Below are 24,756 nucleotides of genomic sequence, written 5' to 3' on the forward strand. Positions count from 1 at the left end.
TCCCTCTGCATCCTCTTTGTCCTCCATTAGAAACTGCAGATCTTATTGCAAACCTGTTTGTTTTACCAAAGATAATATTTGAACTCACTTTGTTTATTATGACAATTTTGTTACTGTCCCCATAGGGGCTATTTGGTCTAGGATTGCATAGTGTCTGATTTGGGCACTGCTAATATTGATCTTCCCTTAAAGAAAGGGTTTTGGAAACCTATAGGGCCACTATAAGCCTATAGGGGGAAATCTGCAATACCCCAGATCTGCACTGCTAGAGGGGAAGATACATGAACAACATGAAAAAAACAAGGGAAGAAAATGATACAAATGAATCTAGATTCAATAGTAATAGAATCCAATGACAGTATGTTAGAAGAAATGTCAGAAAAAGACTTCAGATTATACATGATTAAGAGGATTCATGTATCAAAGGATGAGATAAGAGAGCACATGCAGGCAATGAATGATAATACCAATAAGCGGAAAGAGCACCTGCAGCAAGCAAAGATCATTTCAACAAAGAGATAGAGATTCTCAAAAAAAACCGAATGGGAATCCTTGAAATGAAGGAGACAATAAACCAAATAAAAAACTCAATGGAAAGCATCACCAATAGACTAGACCACTTGGAAGACAGAACCTCAGACAATGAAGACAAAATATTTAATCTTGAAAATAAAGTTGCCCAAACAGAGAAGATAGTAAGAAATCATGAACACAATCTCCAAGAACTATGGGACATCATGAAAAGACCAAATTTAAGAATTATTGGAATTGAGGAAGGCACAGAGATACAAACCAAAGGAATGAACAACCTATTCAATGAAATAATATCAGAAAATTTCCCAAACCTGAAGAATGAAATGGAAAATCAAATACAAGAGGCTTACAGAACACCAAATGCACAGAATCACAACAGATCCAGACCAAGGCACATTATAATGAAAATGCCTAACATTCAAAATAAAGATAGGATTTTGAAGGCCACGAGAGAAAAGCATCAGATTACATATAGGGGGAGACCAATACGGATAGCAGCAGACCTGTCAAACCAGACTCTAAAAGCTAGAAGGGCCTGGACCAACATATTTCAAGCTCTGAAAGAACATGGTTGCCAACCAAGAATCCTATACCCTGCAAAACTAACCCTCAGATTTGAAGATGAAATAAAATCCTTCCATGATAAACAAAAGTTAAAATAATTTACAAATAGAAAGCCTGTGCTACAGAATATTCTCAACAAAATATTCCATGAGGAGCAAATGAAAAACAACAATGGAGATCAGCAAAGGGAGGAACTAAGAGAAAAAGCAATCAAAGGAGAAACCAAGCCAAATTAAAAACCAAAAATAAGCCAAATGACTGGGAATACAAATTATTTCTCAATAATAACCCTGAAAGTTAATGGCCTAAACTCATCCATCAAAAGACATAGACTGGCAGAATGGATTAAAAAGAAAGAACCAACAATATGCTGCCTGCAACAGACTCATCTCATGGGAAAAAACATCCACAGACTAAAGGTGAAAGGATGGGAAAAAACGTACCATGCACAGGAATTCAGTAAAAAAGCAGGGGTTTCCATCCTTATATCAGATAAAGTGAACTTCAAGCCAAAGTTAGTCAGAAGGGATAAAGAAGGACATTTCATACTGCTTAAGGGAACCATAAATCAGGAAGACATAACAATAGTAAATATTTATGCCCCAAACAATCATGCATCCCTGTATATCAGACAAATCCTTCGCAATTTCAAGAACCACATAGACCACAACACAATAATTCTGGGTGACTTTAATGCACCGCTGTCACCGCTAGATAGATCCTCCAAACATAAACCAACCAAAGAAACCATAGAACTCAATAACACAATCAATAACCTAGACTTAATAGACATATATAGAATATCCCATCCATCAACGAGCGGATACACTTTCTTCTCAGCAGCACATGGAACCTTCTCGAAAATAGACAATATGTTATGCCACAAAGCAGCCCTTAGGAAATGTAAAAAAATAGAAATACTGCCTTGTGTTCTATCAGATCATAATGGACTGAGAGTAGAAATCAATGACAAAATAAAAAAGGGAAATTACTCCACAACTTGGAGACGAAATAATATACTATTGAATGAAACATGGATAACAAAAAATATCAGGGAGGAGATTAAAAAATTCTTAGAGGTCCCTGAGAATGATGATACAACATATCAAGATCTCTGGGACACTAAGAAAGCGGTACTAAGAGGAAAATTCATTGCATGGAGCACATTCCAGAAAAGAATGAAATCTCAACAATTAAATGACCCAACATTACAGCTCAAAGCCCTAGAAAAAGAAGAACAGAATAACAGCAAAAGTAGTAGAAGACAGGAAATAATTAAAATCAGAGCTGAAATCAATGAAATTGAAACAAAAGAAATTTTCAAAAAATTGACCAAACAAAAAGTTGGTTCTTTGAGAAAGTAAACAAAATAGACAAATCTTTACCCACACTAACAAAGAGAAGGAGAGAGAAGTCTCAAATTACTAAAATTCTTGATGCAAAAGGACATATCAGCACAGACTCCACTGAGATACAGAACACAATGAGAAGCTACTTTGAAAATCTGTATTCCAACAAAATAGAAAGTACCAAAGACATTGACAAATTTAAGAGACATATGCTCCTACCAAACTGAACCAGGAGGACATACACGATTTAAACAGATCAATATCAAGCAATGAAATAGAAGAAGCCATTAAAAATCCATTCAAGAAAAGTCCAGGACCAGACGGAATCTTAGCAGAGTTCTACAAGACCTTCAAAGAAGAACTCATTCCAATACTTCTCAAAGTATTCCAGGAAATAGAAAAGGAGGGTACCCTACCAAACTCATTCTATGAAGGTAATATTACTCTCATACCCAAACCAGGAAAAGACACATCAAGAAAAGAAAATTTTAGACCAATATTCTTGATGAATATACATGGAGAGATCCTTAACAAAATATTGGCAAAACGTATCCAAAAACATACTAAGAAAATTGTGCACCATGATCAAGTGGGGTTCATCCCTGGAATGCACGGATGGTTCAACATTCATAAATCAATAAACATAATCCATCATGTCAATACACTTAAGGATAAGAATCATATGGTTATTTCAATTGACGCAGAAAAAGTGTTCGACAAAATACAACACCCTTCCATGCTCAAAACACTAGAAAAAATAGGGATAGTAGGAACATACCTGAACATTGTAAATGCTATTTATGTTAAGCCCATGGCCAACATCATTCTTAATGGAGAAAAACTGAAACCATTCCCTTTAAAAACGGGAACAAGACAGGGATGTCCTCTTTCACCACTTCTATTCAACATTGTCCTGGAAACTCTAGACAGAGCAATTAGGCAGACTAAAGAAATTAAAGGGATACGAATAGGAAAAGAGGAACTTAAGCTGTCACTATTTGCAGATGACATGATTCAATATTTAGAGGATCCAAAAACCTCCTCCAGAAAACTTCAAGACCTCATCAATGAATTCAGCAAAATAGCAGGCTATAAAATCATCACGCATAAATCTAAAGCATTTTTATATGCAAGTGATGAAACAGCTGAAAGGGAAATGAGAAAAACTACTCCATTTGCAATAGCCTCAAAAAAAAAATTAAATACTTGGGCATCCATCTAACCAAAGAGGTAAAAGGTCTCTACAATGAAAACTACAAAACATTGAAGAAAGAAATTAAGGAAGACCTTAGAAGATGGAAAGATCTCCCATGTTCTTGGATAGGCAGAATTAATATTGTCAAAATGACCATACTACCAATAGTGCTATACAGATTCAATGCAATTCCAATTAAAATCCCAATGACGTACCTCACAGAAATAGAGAAAGCAGTCATGAAATTCATCTGGAAGAATAAGAAACCCAGAATACCTAAAGCAATCCTTAGCAGGAAGAATGAAACAGGGTATCACAATACCAGAACTTCAACTATACTACAAAGCAATAGTAACAAAAACAGCATGGTATTGGCACCAAAATAGACAGGTAGATCAATGGTATAGAATAGAGGACACGGACAGAAACCCAAATAAATACAATTTTCTCATACTGGACAAAAGTGCCAAAAATATGCAATGGAGAAAAGATAGCCTCTTCAACAATGGTGCTGGGAAAACTGGAAATCCATATGCAACAGAATGAAATTAAACCCCTATCTCTCGCCCTGCACAAAACTCAACTCACAATGGATGAAGGACCTTGAAATCAGACCAGAGACCCTGAATCTTATAGAAGAAATAGTAGGTCCAAATCTTCACCTTGTTGGCTTAGGATCAGACTTCCTTAACAGGACTCCCATAGCACAAGAAATAAAAGCAAGAATCAATAACTGGGATAGATTCAAACTAAAAAGCTTTCTCTCAGCAAAGGAAACTGTTAGCAATGCAAAGAGAGAGCCTACAGAGTGGGAGAATATCTTTGCCACTCATACTTCAGATAGAGCACTAATTTCCAGAATATATAAAGAACTCAAAATACTCTACACCAAGAATACAAATAACTCAATCAACAAATGGGCTAAGGAAATGAACAGACACTTCACCAAAGAAGATCTACAAGCAATCAGCAAACATGAAAAAATGTTCACCATCTTTAGTAATAATAGAAATGCAAATCAAAACTACACTAAGATTCCATCTCACTCCATTTAGAATGGTGATTATCAAGAATAAAAGCAACAGTAGGTGTTGGCAAGGATGTGGGGAAAAAGGTACACTCATACATTGCTGGTGGGGCTGCAAATTAGTGCAATCACTCTGGAAAGCAGTGTGGAGATTCCTTAGAAAACTTTGAATGGACCTACCATTTGACCCAGCTATCCCACTCCTTGGCCTTTACCCAAAGGACTTCAAATCAGCATACTAAAGAGATACAGCCACATCAATGTTCATAGCTGCTCAATTCACAATAGCCAGACTATGGAACCAATCTTGATGCCCTTCAATTGATAAATGGATAAAGAAACTGTGGTATGTATATACAATGGAATATTACTCAGCCATAAAGAATAATAAAATTATGGCATTTGCAGGCCAATGGATGGAATTGGAGAATATCATGCTAAGTGATATAAGCCAATCTGAAAAATCCAAAAGACGAATGATCTCACTGATAAGCGGATGATGACACATAATGGGGGGTGGGAGGGGGTCAAGAATGGAGGAAGGAGGGATTTTATAGAGGGAAAAGAGAGGTGGGAGGGGTGGGGGGGAAGGAAAAAATAACAGAATGAATCAAACAGCATTACTCTATGTAAATGTATGAATATGCAAATGGTATGCTGTTACTCCATGTACAAACAGAAACAACATGTATCCCATTTGTTTACAATAAAAAATAAATAAATTTTAAATAGTACACATTAAATAACATAATATGAGAAAGAATGTTTCCTTTCTGTGGACTTTGCAGACAATACATCTTAGCAGTGACCTAATTCATGTTGTTGACAGCTGTGAATTTGCAAATGTGCCAAAATTCCTATTTGCCACCTGCAATTGGAAGTTGTTTATTGAAAGGCAATCACACCAATCACACCAGGGAGATGTTAGAATTTGAGTTGTTCTCTTAGGATCATGTCTTGAATCCTAAATGTAATTGTTCATTAGGTACCATGAACAATATAGAAATACAGGTAATTTTTAAATCGCACTACAGATTAAGAAATATGATAAAAGAAGTGCTGACATTTGACATAAATCCATAAACTTAGAGTCAAGTTTTATGAATTAGATGTATGTGAGAATGAGTATCCTCATTATTAGATGGAAAATCTGAACTTCTGGGAGAATCTTGGGACGATCTTATTGATGTTCAATTAGTTTCTTCTGCATAGCTTGGAAAGAACATTTGCACGTTGAGATATAAAAGTTCCAGTCAATAATCAAATTCTGTTCATTATGTGTCTCCCCTAGCAATATTTTATTTTCACTCTTTTTCCACCACTGCATTGTATCTGGGACTTTCATAATCTGTCCTCTGGACCATTACAACATACTGACTTCTCTACTTGTTATTCTCCACCATCACATACAACATGATCTTTTGGAAGTGCACCAACTGTATTCTCAGTATTCTAATTTCCTTAAATCTATATTGACTACAGCAGTGAAACCCAACTCACAAAATCCAATGATCTTTCCTGTAAAGGAAATCCAATGATCTTTCTTGAGTTGCTTTTACTATCCTGAAGCAAAATTTTAATATGAAAAATAATTACTTCCAAATACATTTTTAAATCCATCCATTGGCTTAATAGAAATAAAAATAGAAGTGTAAGGAATTTAATTAAAATGAGTTAATGTATTTCAGTTTGTAGACTGTGTTAGTACAAAAAGATCAAACTGGACCCAAACTTCATGGATCATCTCAGCTGTTTATTCAGGACTAGAGTTTCACGCAGGAATGGGATGATGCCAGTGGACCCACTGTCCTGGTAGAAAATGAGCCACTGAAAAAAGGAGGAGAGTCTGGGCTTATGTAGATTATACTGAGAAGTGACATAATTAATAAGCGTGTCAGCTTGGACACTCCGGAATTTGGGGTCTGTTTTACTGGGTAAAAAGGGAGGGATTCTGGGGTCAACAACTGGTGTCTGGGATTTATGTTACTGGGCCTGGTGGAGGGCCTGGGTTCAGTGGTTGTTATTTGGAAAGGATTTGTTTAGGGAAGGATTAATGCTTTGGCCTCTCCCCAGAAACTGCCTTTCTAGGTTTGATGGACACCTCCTCCCCAAGGTTTGTTATATCACCGGGAAAAAAATGAACTGGGAAAGGATCAATTCTCTCAATATATGGCTTTCTTTCTCACTTCCCTTTCCTAGGTCTCACTAGTTTGGGGGTTTGTCATTAGATATGGAAAATCTGATCTAGGAAGTATAGTGAATTAGTGGCATGATTTCAGTGGCTTATTTAAAAAACTGAATATGAAAACTATAGTCCAAACTGATCCAAATGTGTCAGATTGGGTATTTAATATCACAAGGATATTTGTGTTAGTGATATGATTTTTAAAAAATAATAAACAAATTTTTAAACAGTTCAGATAAAGTGATTAGTAACTGCTGCTGATTTCCAAAGTCTATAATACCACCAGTGGATATCCAGTGTATGTTAAAGCTGCAAAAAAAGGTACATCAGGTTTATTTAAAAAGAGTTATCGTTTAAACCTTGAGTTGATTAGAAATAATGGAATAACCTGGATAATATTCAAAAGTCCAGTTAAATATGGGGCAGGTTTTCAGAACTGTCCTGGGCACCAAAAAATTATTTTTATCCTTATCCATTTAATAGCATATGCCAATAGGACTCGCAATATACTTCTACTATATATAATAGTCATGGTATACAGTAACTCCCCCTCAAATTTCCAAAATGCATCATGAAAGGTGATGCTGGTCCCATGAGAATCACTTATTTAAATAATAAAGCTCAAACTCATTAGGGTTAGTGCAAAAAGACCAGGCCAGATGCAAACTTTACTGATCAGCTCAGCACAACTTTTATTCAGGAAGGAGTGATGCCTCTGTTGGGCCCATTTTCCTGGTGGAAAATGAGCCACAGGCCACAAGAGGGTGGGGTAGGCTTATATAGGTGACACTGAGAGGTGACTCAATTAATATGTCAGTTTGAGCTATCTTTATAGGGCCAGATGGAGGGTGGGGGATTGGATTTATCTTTATTGGGCCAGATGGAGGAATGGGGTCTGCTTTAGGGTGGGATCAATGTGTTGGTCTCTTTTCAGAAACTGTCATTTCAGATTTGATGGAAATTTCCTCCCTGGGACCTGTCTTGTCACTGGGAAAGACAGTGACTCCTTCATCCCATCTCCCTGGGCCACATAATTTTGGGGTTTGTCTTTATACATATTCAACAATTAGCATGTAATAAAATATTTCTTTGATGGTCTGAACTCTAGCAGCATCAGGATATTCCCAAATGTCTTATCATTAAAAATGTCTGAGTCTTTTGGATAAACAATGCCATGTCTTCCTCCTATGTCCTTTTTAATACCATTCCTTTTAATTGTGCTATTATTTTTATTCAATTATTAACAAAAATAAACTGTGTAAATTAATGGGTTTCACTGTGACATTTCCATATGTGTGTGTAATATGCTCTGATTGAATCTACTTTTTAACTCCAATGGCCCTTTATCCCTAAGCTGAAATCCTCTCCTTTTTCACCTTTTAATATACAGATTATCTCTACAGGAAAAAATTTCATAGTCATTCCATGAATACAAAACAGTTAAATCAGGATGACTAGGAAGCCCTACTAGTTTAAGGCTCTGCATACCATTCTTATATCATCAGGCTTATTTATGACTATGGTGCCATTTTTCTTAGAGATAGAGGTTACCAATGTCCTATCATTATACGTACCTTATGCACAATATACCAAGGGAACTAATGTCCTTAAACATGTCTTTGTGATGATCATCATTCACAATTTATATTTTTATCACCATTACTAATTCAGATATATTAATTTTATTGATATTATTTTTATTGCATTATTATTAATCATATTTGAGGACTGCACACTCCTCAAACTTGATAGTCCAAGTGTACTAAGTTGACCTGAATGCATTGCTTGGCAGTGAAGACAAAATAAGGGAAAGTAACTTAACATTTTCCACAGTCTCCCTAAATCCTTAAAAAATGACCTTACTTGTTGAATAAAATGAGAATGAAATAAATACAATGTAGCCTAGTATTTGCACAGACAATAATGAATTATAAACTAAGGGAATTATGTGGAATAATGATGACACATGATAGTTGTGTAGTTGATATTCTATGGAAGAAAATTTTGCCTTATTTGTGAAATATTCTATTTCTCACTTCACTTCATAAGAATAGCATTAAGCACAATGTCTTACCAATGTCTGAATACAATCATACCTTAAATAAATGTTACTTTAAGGTCAGAGTCTTATTTAACAAAGGTATACATGAGAATATAAAAATTATTCTAAAATTGAAAATAAATATAAAAATAAGTGACTAAAGTTTGATTTTAATTTATAGGTAGTAGTAACTTTTCCTATTATGCTTGTGACAATGAGAATATTTTAAGATTTGTGTCCTGAAGGCACTCCAATTGCATCTACATCTAGCAGAAATGTAAATAAACCACATAAAACCATTTTTTCAGAAATATGAGAATAATTGTCAAACTTTGTGAAGCATCTTTGGTTTTCCAATGAATTATTATATTTTTTAATATTTGCTACTGTATAATAAGAACATGCCAATCTATCACTAACTGGGAGAAAAAGGAACTGGAAATCATGTAAAAGAATGCTTTCTGAGATAGAAGTCTTCAAGTAATTATAAGTTTGAATATATGTGTATATATACATACATATATATTTAATTTGTCATTATTCATACAGTGTATCAAGAAATAAAAATTATTTGAGAATGGCAATGATATTTGAGAGGGGTTTTAAAGGGCAATGGTTTACTCTGCATCCAACACTTGCATGAGATTGATGGAATGAAATTTGGAAGAGAGAGTGACTGGGTTCTAGTAACTGCAAAGAGAGAAAATGTACAAATACACATTCCAAGTCCATTTATTGTTTTCATATAATTTCCTATTGGGGCCATATGGATTTGCTTAAGGAGAATATTTTTCCTTATCTTTAGGTTTTCATTTTTTTTTTTCTTTGTGGTACCAGGGATTAAATACAGGGCCTTGCACATGCTAGGCAAATGCTCTAGCAGTGATCTATATTCACAGTGCTTTACATTCAATAATAAATATCTTTCTGTTATAGCATATGTAATTGCAGTAACACAATTCGAAAAAATAAGACATTCAAAAGTCAAAAATGCATTCAAACCTACAATCTAGAAACTTGAAATATTGTTTTTCCCCAAATATTTATTTATTTGCTCATACATATGATTTGCAAACATTCATACACTGCTCATAAAGAAACAAATTTTTTTGAGTAATTGATGTTGGAGCCCTCCCCTATGTTCCCCATATGTTTTCATTATTAAATGTAAAGATTGCTTAGTAATACACCATATGAATATACATTTTAGCTAATACAGATCTATTAATAAGTATTTGGTGTCTTTCTAATATCATACTTGATGAAGAACTTTGCAAACAAATATTTTTTTTTCACATAAGGGAGATTATTAAGCAAACAGAGTGTCTCCCTGCAGGGTAAGAGAGAAAATGAGAGGAAAAGAAAGGGAACGAGAAAGGGCGCACACAAGAAAGCGTGAAAGCGAGGAGGATAGAAAAAGTGAGTAGGAGAGAGAAGGATTGCAAACAAATATTTTTACACTTTCCTCATTCATTTACTATATTTAAAAGTTAGTCATAGAATATTCTGAGACTAGAAATAATGCAGCTAGAATTCTTAGTACACAAATAAAATGCTACATTCCTACTTCTTCCTGATTAATTTGCCCTAATTTTCTCAACAACAGGGACCTTTCAAGACAATGAATTAAAAGTGCACCCTGCAGCCGAAGAAGAAAATCTGATAGATGAAAAACAAAGTGAAAACTGGTGAAAAGCTGTGGAATTCTACATAGCCATTAAACTAATGAAATAGCTTAACACTCATTGACCATGTGGTATCTACTTCGGTAAATTTTTATATATCAAGCACTGTGATCTTTTCTTAGTTTTAAACCATGTGTACATTAATAATTATTTCAAATATGTATTTTTATGATCAGCTTTCTCCAAATGTTGGGATTTTGAATGAAGGAATGAATGTGTGTATGTTTTTTCCTGTCTCAGTATTTTCCAAATGATTATAAATGAAAATCTGAAATGCATATCTAAAACATATGTACATATATATGAAAAACAAAGTGAAAACGTATATATATATATATATATATATATATATATAAAGTAGAAGGAAAAAACTCAATTCATGAGTCAATAGATTTAAAGAGTTCTCTCCCATGGCAAATATCAAATATAGTGATTTTGGTTGACTTAAGTGGCCATCGTCAATGCTTCCGTTCACATTGCCAAATAATTAATGGAAAGAAGAAAAGTAAGCAATAGTATCAAAGGCTGTGGATGTTACAGCTTTAGTGTGATAGGCGATTTCAAAGAGGCTAGGGCAAGCAAACATTGGCAGTATTAATGACAACTATATCCTTGCAGGCATGTCATGTTGACATCTGTGTTGGCATATTTTGCTCAATGCCAACTTTAAAGCATTTTCTCCAGTATCTTCCTTAAAAATCTTTCCTAATTCCCTATAGCTAGTATCTTGTCTCCTTCCTCCCTCTCCCCATAGGGTTCTTCTTTTATAAATATTATTTACATATATATGTGTGTGTGTGTGTATATATATACTATTTATAATAACCTAATAATTTTCTAGTCATACTTCAAAGCTTTCACTTTGAAAGAAGATTCTCTGGCCACAGGTTTTATGTATACCTGTGTATTTCTGATTTTATTGTTTCATTTTGTCCTGTTTTCCTTTTGCCACCTTTCTACTAATTGAAATAAAAAAAATAAATGTAATTTTTATTTCTTTGTGAAATCCTGCAATTTAGGCAGAAAGCTAGTGCTTTCTCATCATCCCTGGACACACTAAAATACAGTAAATGATGATAAACATTTATTAAGAGAAGGTTGGATGGAATCAGGGAGGAGGAAAAGAGATTTAGAGCTGAGGTATCTGTTCCCCTCTTTAAATAAAGGAAAAAAAAAAAAAAAAAAAAAAAAAACGAAAACCTAAGCCCTGCGTTTTCTGAAGGACAATATATTTGTGTTTTGGAAATAGTGAATAGTTTGGAATAGCAGGGATAGTTGACTTTATCTCTTTTGTTTGACAACATAGAAAAATATCACTGGATTTAGTCTGCCAGAGCTTAGCTTAGATCTATTGCTCCATAGTTGCTAGACCTAAGGTAAATTTTTTAACTGTGCAGTGTTGAACTAAGTAGCTTTAGCAAGTATGACCACACATCTCTATGAAAAAAGACAGAGGTCAAACTAGAAATCTTAAGTGCTCGGCTTCACAGGATCCTAAGAACCTATAAACCTCATTTTTGTTGTTTTCACGTTTAAATAATATAGGAAGGAAGTTTTTTAAAGCTTGGTAGAGATAGATACGTTGAGAAAGTGTATACATGTATGAGACATGAATCTGTATCACTGCCACTCAGACAAAAGCAACACAAATAAAACAAAAAAGCTACCTGCCTTCATATGGTAGATGGGTGCATTGAGTGAAATTAATATTGCTCCAAATTAACAGTGAAGGTTCCCGGAATAAATCTGTGTTAATCTACTTTCCTATCAGCAGCTGTAATTTTGGAACAATGTAAATATTAGAGTTAAACTGAACTAGAAATATGTGCAGGAGGCTTGGTTGTGAATTGTCAAATTCTGGTTCGTATCTCAGAACATTATGGAATTGAAGGCTGGTGGTGAAAATTACCCCAAATCTGTCACGATTTCACAAAAACCTCACAGTTAGTTTCATACATTGAAGAAAAATAAAGCTGTCACTTCTAATTATCTGTACAAAACTTTAGAGCTATCATTACTTTGAGAGTGAGTTAAAAATTCAGGTTCCCTGGGATTTTGTTAGCAAGATAAAAATTTTAATTGTTTTGAACATATAAAGAAGTTCCCTATTTCTTGTTCAGTAAAAGCTGTAATTTATTTGCTTTCATTTTAATTGTTCAGATTCCATTTAGAAGTCCACAGCAATTTTTTACAAATGATTGTGCAGCATTTTATTCACAAAGATATATTTGAAACTAGTAAAAACTCTCACTAAACCATTAATTGTTATGAAATAATTATTACAGTCTATAGAAATGATTTTCAAATTTCTAGATTTATGGAGGAATACCAGAGATCCTTAATAGAGAAGTGGCTGAGTGGAGAGGATGTGAGCAGCCACTTTTCACATGCCACCAAAAAAATGAGTTCCGTTTTTACCTGTGTTCAAATATTGAACTTTTAGGATGATATTTATTTGGAAAACATGAAAAAAGAAAAATCAGAATAAACTATCTTGCTAAAAAAAAAACCTTTGAGTTTTGTAATTTTGAAACTCCCCTTTAATTTTAAAATACATTCATTTCGAGATTTAAAAAAATGGTTTAAATTACATTTGGCATGCATATGCATGGTTTTCTGCATAACAGTCTAGAGATACACATGAAACATTAATGTCGGTATAAATTTTAGCTATCTGTCTTTATTTAAGATATCACTGTCCTATGTTGCTCCAACCTAAAAAAAAAAAAAATTGACAGTTAAAGAGACTTCACTGCATAATATAAGTTTAATCATATGGAAATGTTAGGGACATGTGAGATAATGTGGCCTCAGTAGCCTAGCTGGGTGAACAAAATAAATTAAATTCAAGGTCTGCATTCCTAGTTCTGAAAGACATTTGGAAAATAACTGCATAATCACTGAGCTTGGACATGTTTTCTTTTTCTGTTCTTTGCCTCCAATACACTTACTCACATACACCCAGAATTATATTCACAGAGACAGAGGTACACGCAATCTCTCACATATTCATTTGACATCTCAGAAAACTAAACATATATCCAGTTTGGTATTTTCTTAATATGTCTGAGATAGTGATAATATCTGCCAAAATACAATATTTATGCAATAATTTATGATACTAGTCATTTTTATCTGTATACAACCAATTATAGCATGCACTACATGGATTAGTCAATCTGATATATTATTTATAGTAATAAATTATCTATTTACTCTGTGTATGTATGTATGAAATCATAGAAAAATTTTTCTCCATTGTTCTTAGCTTATCAATTATGTCACCTGAGATATAAACACTTTTCAATCAAGAAATATGTATCTCTTCTAAACACTTTACCTTTTAAGTATTAATTCATGAGATTTTATTCTTTGATAATTTTCAGTGCTGGGGACAGAATCCCAGCTAGGAAAATGCTAGGAAAATGCTCTACCAATAAGAACAGCCCTCATGCAATCTGCATAATAGTCTTAAGAAGAAAGTACTATTAATATCCTCAGTTTTAAAATGACCATTGCACTATGTCTCTTCTAGAATGCTACTATGAGTCTTTCGTTACTCACTGATGCAATTTGGCTTATGGTCACACTCCTATTTCTTCCTCTAGAACTTTGTATCAATTACCACCTGTTTCTCTTACTTGTGCTTTTAATATATTATTTCTTTGATTCCTTCCTCCCTAATTAAAAGTGTATTCACACTGTTTCCCCAAAAGGTGACCCCTCCCTTGATATTCTGCCCTTCTTTCTGCCCACCATATTTCATAAAAGCATATTTTTTATCTCCACCTATTTTGCCTCTGCCAATTCCTGACAGCAGTATCACATTTGCATTTTGCACATCTATTTCCTCCTCTCCTTTTCAGTCTCCACTGTTTCTGATTATGCAGAATACAGCAATCTTTTAACAACTTTTCCTGTCTCCATCTTCTTGCTCTGGATCTTTTCCTCTATTTAGCCAATAAAAGTACCAATATAACAGTCAATTCTAATCATTGCTTTCTGATTAGGTACTTTCATCAACTTTCAGTGGTTTCATGATAGAGTCTTGTCATAACTGTCAAACTTTTTAAATTGAAATCTTTTTAGTTTGATACATTGGCCAGAGAGTTAAAGATATTATATTGTTTTTCTTTTTCCAAATGCCATAAGTAATAAATATTATTATTGGTAATTATATGTTATTGGTTCTTGTTGGGGAAAGAAAAAGCACTAGGAAATTTGGTCAACTGCTGCTTTGATTTTTCCTCCAAACCAAAAAAATGCTCTTAAGTTTGGCAAGATTAAGAGTTGGTTCATTATCAGTGAGAAAATACAGTAGTCTTTCTAACTTGTAAATGCATATGTGGTGAGCAAAAATTAATCAGAAGAACTTTTTACAATTGCTTAGTCTTCATTTTATAGTGGGGTACAAAAACAGCCATTATAAACTGGTAGAAATTCTCTCACAATTAAAATGGCAGCATATTAAAAAGAAATAGAACCAGATTATTTATATATATTTTAGTGTGGTATAAGATTGGTTAATTTTCTCTTCTCATAGTTATAAATTAGAAATATTCAAGGGCTGTTAAGATCTTATTTCCCATAGTGTATTCCAAACCAATTAAATCAGCATCTCTGGAGACAGAAATTTGTCGTGAGAATATTTACAGCTCCATAGTCATTAAAATGCATGGCACAGGTTGAGAACCATTGGTCTATGATGACTCCAGGTGTGCCTGTGAGAATTCTTGGAAAACTCTTTGCAACAGATTTTTGGCAATGAAGAAAGAAATACAAAATCTCCTCACTTTAAAGCTGCAGATGTCAAGCAGAATGTAATTTGCATTCGGATGCCTTTGAACTTCTATATCAGCCCAAATTCCCTAACCTTACTAACAGTTTCCACAAACATGAAAAGTTGGCAAATGACCCTTGCTGAGTTAAATGGGTTCAATAGTCACAGGTTTTATGGTGTGAGTTGTAAAGTTTAATCCTAAACAAGTGATTTATTTGGGAATGAAGAGAACAGTCTGCGATTGGGATTAGGGGTGGAATCTGGATTCTAATAGTGCAATGTCATTACTTTTTTAATCCATATTTCTTCTCTGAATTGGTTTTCATTCCTATCTTTCACTTCTGCTGTGCTTATAGCATTTGGTGTAACATTCCTAAAACTTAAATGCACTTTGAGCATTCTTCTGTACTTTTAGAAAACTGCAGACATACTTAATTTGTTATATAATTCTCACATGAATAACACAGGGTAAAACTAAACTTGGAAAAAATTATCAAAGAATGTTTATTTATATTTTTATAGTACTATTCAAGCTCCCAGATAGTCCCATGATACTAATATCATGTACTGATTGATGACTAGGTTGCTCAGTGGCAGTCACTGAAGATATTCAGTTTGATCATAATTTTTAATCACATTGAGACTGATTTGGGTAAGAACAGAGAACTGGGTGGCATTTTCACTTATACCAATCTCACTACCCACTCCCCAACTTAGCAGTATCTGTGAGAACAGCAACCTGTATTCCTGCAGGTGGAAAGGAGACAAGAGAACTCATTCTCGATGTACTCTAATTCAGTAGTTCAATAACTAAATGGGGGAGAAGAAACAAATCTCCTATATGAATGAATTTCAAATAATTCATTTGGGTGCTTTGGCCTCAAATAGGTGGAGTAGTTTCTTCCTCTTAAGTACTGGTCATGCATATAATGTAGTTTGGAAAGGCACATATGTAAGTAGTTGTACATGAATTTAGTCACATCATGTCAAAATCAATAGTCATAGACATAGAGAGAGTATACCCTATTCCTATGATGTCATGAAAATTGCACTTCAACTGTGATCTTTTTCTCAAAATCCTGCAACCCTAGAAATAGCATTTCAAACACATTTCTATAAGGAATCCTAAAGGAGAGTACTACAAAGTATTTAAAGAGTATTCTTCAAAATTAACAAGATTATCAACAATGAGAAAAATCTGGGAAACATCCACTTTGAACAGCAGCCTGTGGAGGCATAAGGATGATATGTGATATCGGATGTGTAATATTCTGGATGGGATACTGGAGCAGAAAAAGTACCTAAGGGGAGAAGTAGAGAAATATGAATAAAAAATAAACTGTGTAATGATAATCTGTTGATATTGGTTCATTAATTGTATGAAAGATGTAATATGAATGTAATAATGCTAATAATAGATGAAATTGAATTTTATGAGAATTCACTGTACCATCTTTGCAATTTTTTCTGTAAATGTGAAACTATGTTAAAAATAGAAAGAATTTAAAAATATCAAGAAATGATATTAGGAAATTGTTGACTTTTAAAATTTAAAATTAATTATTTAAAGAGACTAAGAAATAGAATTTTTCATTTATGTGGTCTGAGTGTATATATTTTTTGTTATGTATAAACTTTCCCTGAAGAAAAATCTCTCAAAATCTTTCTTTATGTAGAACTTAATAAACAAAAATAAATTTAAATAGTCTCTTAGGCCGATCAAACATTGCATATACTAGAAAAACTAAAAGCTAATATATAATAAACTGTTTCTTTTGTTTCTGTGCTAATTTCCTAAAAATTAGAACTTATGCAAATATTGACCTTTGCAACCCTTTTATTGCTTCTTCAATAATTTTTAAATGACTGATCAAGGAGGAGTGATTATCCTTTACTTATTTAAAGTAAAATACTCCTTGAAAAGTGATTCTGCATCCTCACTACTCAAATCACCCCAAGTATTCGGGAAAATTTGTACATACTTAGACTTTAAGTCTAGTATCCCAAATCAGAATATCCTACAGCTTACTTAGAGTACTGATGTTTGAAAATGCCTTCATATCGATTCTAGTGCACAGGCAGCAAGGAGCCCAGCTGGCTCAGAGCAAACATATGATATAATTTCTACTCAATACTATATTTCCCCTGGCACAGCTCAGTAGAATACTTTCCAATTTTAAGCATTCTTAGCACAGAATGTAAACCACTTGTAATCCAAAGAGAGGGGATAGTTCAATATCAGTCCAATCAAAATATGTAACAAATATACCTTTTTTAAAAAGTCCATTGATATTAGTGAAAGAAAGAGCAATATATTTTAGAACTGGTTTATATTTATCAAAGGAAAATAAATATTTGATATCAGAATAGATTTCTCCTCTTGGTTTCATGAGGAAACATTTCCTTCATTTTGCAACAGGGAATGGTGTTGAAAACACACTTTCAGACTCCTCTTCATTTCTCACCCAATACAGAGGTATATTTATGATAAAGTTGCCAAGAGTCTAAACTATTTTGGTCACTTTGTCAATATATTGCAGGATTCACATATTAAAAGATTGTGTTTGCTCATAATATCATTTTATACTCTTTTCTGGAACTGTTTTTCATAGAGTTAGCTACTATTATATCACCACCAATGTCTACATGCATGACAGTCTACAACATGCCTTCTTGAGTCAATTCTGGAATTCATTTATCTTTCCTGTTTTTGTGATCCTTTGTATTAAAAGTTTATTCTTTGTAGCTTTACAGACCCATTTCTCTCATGCAAAAATGTATTCAGAAAATGGACTGGAAGTAAATTGGAAAAATGTTAAAATTTTTAAATTTGACTATAGCTCATAACATCATTCCTGATTCACCAAAAGTGTTACTAGATTTCCACATTCCTGTGTCTGTTTTAAATATTTTAGAACATAAATCTAGAAAATGTAGGAATAACAATATCCTCAGAAAAACTCCCAATTTCTCACATAGAAATTACATGCTCTTAATAACCGCAAAATTTAAGATCATTCAATTTATCTGCAGAGACATCTCTTTTACTTTTTCAGTTCATTTCTTAATTTGGAATTATCCATAGTTAAGAACACTTCACTTGGTTGAATCTTTAGTAAGTAAACCAGATACCCAGATCATCTTTGATATGTCCTCCCCTACCCCTTCATATGCTAGAGCTAATCCATGGAACTGTCCTCTCTCTATATGTTACCTCTTAAATGAAGCTCACCCATGCCCTGTTTTTTTCTATGTATTCACTTTCTTCTTTCACTTTCTTCACTTTTTGATGTCAACATCAAAAGCTTAAGCTAGGCCAGGTGAATTCCATCTCTTTTCATCAGACTTCAGTTGCTTATTAAGCACTTAACTGGACCTCTTTATCTACTTTGTATTTATTTATTTTTGCCTTTATGAAAAGGAAAAGTAACTATTTTATAATTATTTGATATTGAGACTTTAAACAACTCTAATGAAAATATTCTAGCATTTATATTTGCTCTGTGATAAATAAAATCCTTATAAAAAAAACCCCCAAAACTATAGGCCTTACAGTATCTGGGCCCCCATTGCTCACATTGATTCATAGTTCAACTGTCCTTTATCCTGGATACTACAAACAAAATATCATTTCAACATCAGCACCTCCAAAATTTGGATGTATTAAAATGTATTAAAATGTGCACCTGTTGATTTTATTGTGTTCCTTTTTGTCTTTAGACTGTTGATGTTATAGATTATGTTAATTGATTTGGGGGGAGTACTTGGGATTGGACTCAGGGAAACTTTACTACTGAGCTATACCCCCAGCCATTTTTTATATTAATTCCTTACAGATATACATAATATTGGTGTTAATTTTGACATAATTATACAAGCAAGGAATATAATTTGCTCCTGTTCAGTCCAAAATACTTCATTTTCCTTCTCCACTTTCCTTCCCCTGTTCCCTTTCCTTTACTCTACTGGTCTTTCTTCTATTTTTTTTTTTCAGTTTTTTTGTTTTTTTGTTTTTTTAATTTTGATTCATGTACACAAATAGAGTATAACTATCATTTCTCTGGTTGTACACAAAGTAGAGTCATACATTTGTGTGTTCATATATGTACATAGGGTAATGAGGTTTGTCTCATTCTATTACCTTTCCTTTTCCACCTCATCCCCACCCCTCTTTTTCTTCTACATGATTCATCCTTCTTCCATTCTTCTCTTACCTCCCCCGACTCTGGTTAAGTATCATCAACCTCTAATCAGAAAAATCATTCGACCTTTTTTTGGGGGGATTGACTTATCTCACTTAGCATGATATGTCCAACTACATCCATTTACTTGAAAATGCCATAATTTTATTCTTCTTTATGGCTGAATAATATTACATTGTGTATGTATTCCACAGACTCATTATCCATTCATCTATTGAAGGGCATCTAGGTTGATTCCACAATCTAGCCATTGTTAATTGAGATGCTATAACATTGATGTGGCTGTATCTCTGTAGTATGCTGATTTTAAGTCCTTTGGGTATAGGCCAAGGAGTGGGATAGCTGGGTCAAATGGTGGTTCCATTCTAAGTTTTTAGAGAAATTTCCATACTGCTTTCCAGAGTTTGGAAATTCCACCAATTTGCAACCCACCAGCAATGTATGAGTGTACCTTTTCCCACACATCCTCACCAATAATTATTGTTGATTATATTCTTGATAGTAGACTATTGGGGTGAGATGAAATCTCAGAGTAGTTTTGATTTATATTTTTCTTATTACAAGAGATATTGGACAGTTTTTTATATATCTGTTGATTGCATAGATCTTCTGTGAAGTGTCTGCTCATTTTCCTAGCCCATTTATTGATTGGATTATTTGTATTCTTGTAGAGTTTTTTGAGTTCTTCATAGATTCCGGAGATTAGTGTTCTATCTGAAGTGTGTGTGGCAAAGATTTTCTCCCACTCTAGGCTCTCTCTTCACATTGTTGATAGTTTCCTTTGCTGAGAAAAAGCTTTTTAGTTTGAATCTATCCCAATTATTGATTCCTGCTTTGATTTCATGGGCTTTGGGAGTCATAGTAAGGAAGTCTGGTCCTAAGACAACGTGATGAAGATTTAGACCTATTTTTTCTTCATTAGGTACAGGGTCTCTGATCTAATTCCTAGGTCCTTGATCCATTTTGAGTTGAGTTTTGTGCAGGGTGAGAGACAGGGGTTCAGTTTCATTTTACTGTATATGGATCTCCAGTTTTTCCAGCACCATTTGTTGAACAGGCTATCTTTTTGTTCCATTGTATGTTTTTGGCACTTTAGTCTAGTATAAGATAACTGTATTTATGTGGGTTAGTCTCTGTGTCCTCTATTCTGTTACATTGGTCTGCCTATTTTGGTGCCAATACCATGCCATTTTTGTTACTATTGCTCTGTAGTATAGTTGAAGGTCTCATTTAGTGATACCTGCTTCACTCTTCCTGCTCAGGGTTGCTTTGGCTATTCTGGGTCTCTTATTCTTGCAAATGAATTTCATGATTTCTTTCTCTTTTTCTATGAGGAACATCATTGGGATTTTAATTGGAATTGCATTGAATTTGTATAGCACTTTTGGTTGTATGGCCATTTTGACAATATTAATTCTACCTATATAAGAACATGGGAAATCTGTCATTTTTTTTTTAAATTAGTGCATTATGCAAGTGTATAAAAGTGAAATTCACTCTGGTATGTTCATATATGTGAAAGCTTGATCATATTCATTCCACTGTTCTTTCATTTTCTAGTCCAGCCTTCCTACCTCTCAATACATTTCCTTTACTCCACTGATCTCTTTTATATTTTCATGGGATCTTCCTTCTCTCTCTTTCACATCTCTATTTTTCTTTCTTTCTTCCCCCCTTATTTTGATCCAGGTTCTGCATACTAGAGCAAATATTTGACCCTTGATTTTCTGGGTCTGATTTATTTCACTTAACATTGTGTTTTCTAGTTCCAATCATTTACCAGCAAATGCCATAATTTCATTCTTCTTCATGGCTGATTAAAACTCCATTTTGTGTGTGTGTGTGTGTGTGTGTGTGTGAGTGTGTGTGATCTCATACATACAGGTGTATGTGATCATCTGATGAGCTCATATACTATTTCCATAGCTTGACTATTGTGAATTGTACTGCTAAAATTATTGATGTGGCACATATTTTATTTTGAAGCAGAGTTTTGCTAAATTGCTGAGGTTGGTCTTGAATTTTCAGTCCTCCTACCTCAGCCTCCCAAGTCATTGGGATTATAGGCATCTGGCACATTAATTGTCTTTTTAACTGTTGAAAAAGTGTTGCATATCTGGAATAAATTCCATTTGATTTCATTGTATAATTTTATATACATTTTTATTACGAAAGCTGAAATTTTGTTGAGTAGTTTTTATAGGCTCATGATATAAATTGTTATGTATATTTCATTGTTTTATAATACTTTTGTCTGTTTTGCTATTAGGCTAATGCTGAACTCTTAAGAAGAATTAGAATGAATTTCCTTTTCTTCTATCTTCTGGAAAAATTGAGTTAATAATTGTAGTTTCTCTCTTTACAATTCTACATAATTAACCAGTGAGCCACCTGGGATTGACATATAATACTTTGGATAGTTTTAAGTTATTGATCCAATTTTCTTGATTGATATATGGCTATTCAATCTGTATTTACATTTGCCTTTTTAATGTCATCACATAAGCAATTTCTTAGAAATTGCATATTTGACACTTCTGAATAATTTAGTTACTTTTAGTCAGCTTTTTTTCCCCTGTTTTAACCAAAAGACCTGACAAGAACAATCTTAGAGGAGGAAAAGTCCATTTGGTATTCATAGTTTCAGAGGTCTCTGCCCAAGGACAGTTGGTTCCATTGCTCTGTGTCCAAAATATTGCAAATTATTATGGTGGAAGAGTATGGTAGAGGAAAGTGACTCAGGACATGGCCACCAGGAACCAGAAAGAGAGAGAGAGAGTGAGGGAGAGAGAGAATTCTCTTCTGATCAAGGACAAAATATATACCCCAACCCCCCAGCCACAACATATCTACCAATAGTTATGACCCAGTTAATTCCTGTTAGGAATGAATGGACTGATTATCTTGTCTTTCATAAATCAGTCAGTATACCTTTAAACTTTCTTGCATTGGCTCATAAATTAGTTTTTTGAGGATACCTAATAGCTAAACCATAGCAGTTGCCAATTATATAGTCTGTGAGCATTACAACAGCTACCTGCTCATTCTAGCATCTCTCCTCATGGTAACACTTATTTATCTGTTGAATTGTGGACCAATACCCATTTTGAGATCATATTCTGAGAATACATACAGAATTAACATGCAATTAATAATTTAAATTTTTAAAATCAATTTACCAGCAGATCTTGCTTTAATTTTTTCAGTGATGCCACTTCAAAGGCAAAGATGTGCAACCATTTTGCATAAAAGGCTGCAAAATATCTGCACACAGTTTTTTCAACTTGTATTCGATTAATCAATGATTATCTACTGTGTGCTTGAAATAAGGTTAACAGTAGTTCCACAGAGATAGGAAAAAACAGAGTGGTAAAGTGGTGGAAAAGTAGTCATATTAGTTATTTAAACAATGTAGTAAGGTAAAGATACTGAAAAGCACACGTAACTAGCAATCCCTAGTTGTGTTGACAGAATTTAGTGTGTGGAGTCAGAGGTGGAATTCTGAAGACTGCAGACCTTTGATTACATTTTGAATAGTGTGTAAATGTTGACCAGGTTTAGGAAAGATCTGAGAATATCAAAACTGGGGTAATACAAGAGACATAAATGTGCACTTCCAGTATTATATATGAAAAGAGGAACGATACTTAACCCAAAGTTAGTTTTCATTAAACTTTCATGGATAACATATCATTTACATTGAAGTTATATGTTAGATTTAAAATTATACAGGTGAAGAAAAACTGTACTGGCATTTTTGGAAAAAGGGGAGAAGAAAGGAAAGAAAACATGGGCAGAAAGAAAGATAAGAATTGTCAAACTACACACAATTTCTGACTTTTCAAATGCAGCAGGTAAAGGTGGCAGATACAGGAAAGAGTGGTAGGCAGCAGCTCATAGGACACGTGTATTTTATCTTAACAAGTCTAGATTAAATACAATAGGGACTGTTAAAATATTCAAACATTTTAGACTCAAGGGTGTGGCACCAATTTGATTGAGACAACTCCTGAAGATGGGGAGGAATGACAGGGATGCTGTCAGGCTGCTGTCTCGGGGCCTTGGAGGATGTGCTGACAGCATGAAGAAAAAAGAGGATGAAGGAATGCAAAAAGTATATAGGAGTAAAAGTTATTTTGATTCTTCCCCAGGGTCATAAATAATCATTGAATCATGCAGAATCAACACATCAATTGCAACTTATTATAAGGTTCTAAATTCTAGAATGAGAAAAGTAAGACAGTCATTTTCATTCCTTTAGATTTTCCTATTTCGGGTTGGGTGGGAAAATGTATGAAAATGGTGCAATTTGACATCTAATTACATTGCTAATCTCTCATAGACAAATCAGTGGTTTTAGAAAAAACATGCCTCCTTCCAGTGACATCTGGTTTGCAATTTGCAAAAGACTATTTATATAAAAGGAACATTCTAACCCTTTGCTGCTTTCTAAAAATCCAATTTCTTAAACAGAGCTGCTTTATAGATGCAACTGTATATTAAAATGTAACATTCCAGTTTAATGTTTAATTGAATTCTACAAAGTCTTAACATGTTGTACAGTTTAAAGCTGTTCTACATTGGCATTGCGTTCCACATTATGTGATCTGATCACGTCCTTTACATTCCTATCCTAGTGACTGACAGGTCACCAAAGACCCCTATTATTTTTTGACAAATCCAAGTTGCTGATGATCTATCATGCCTCTGCGCCTTTGTTAATGCTATTCCACCTGCCTTAAACATCCTTCTGCTATTCTGGCACCTGGCTAACTCAATAATCATCGCAAGTCCCTCCCAAAGGCTTTCTTATTTTTACCTCACCTATCTGGTTGTTCCTTCTTATGTAAGATTGGAATTAGAACACATTTTTAATGTCTGTTGTATTAAAAGAGGTCACAGAAATTCTTGGTATAATTCCTGCTACATTAAAAATATTAGGCTTACAGTTTGTATTATCATTGTCTATATCTGTCAAAATATTAAAGATTTCTTCTATACTGAGACTCAGCCTTCTTCTTTCATTTATGTGGCATGTAGATGAACTGTTTAGGAGCAGAAACAGGGGCTTTTAATCCTTGTTTACTGATTGAATACAATAGTGTCCATGGGAAACAGTGGACACACAGTGTGAAGCAAGGCCTCGTACACCTCTAGTGATAGATACAGATATGAAGATAATGACCAGGCAAAC

Source organism: Sciurus vulgaris (genome assembly GCF_902686455.1).
Source record: "Sciurus vulgaris genome assembly, chromosome: 11".
Lineage (NCBI taxonomy): Eukaryota > Metazoa > Chordata > Mammalia > Rodentia > Sciuridae > Sciurus > Sciurus vulgaris.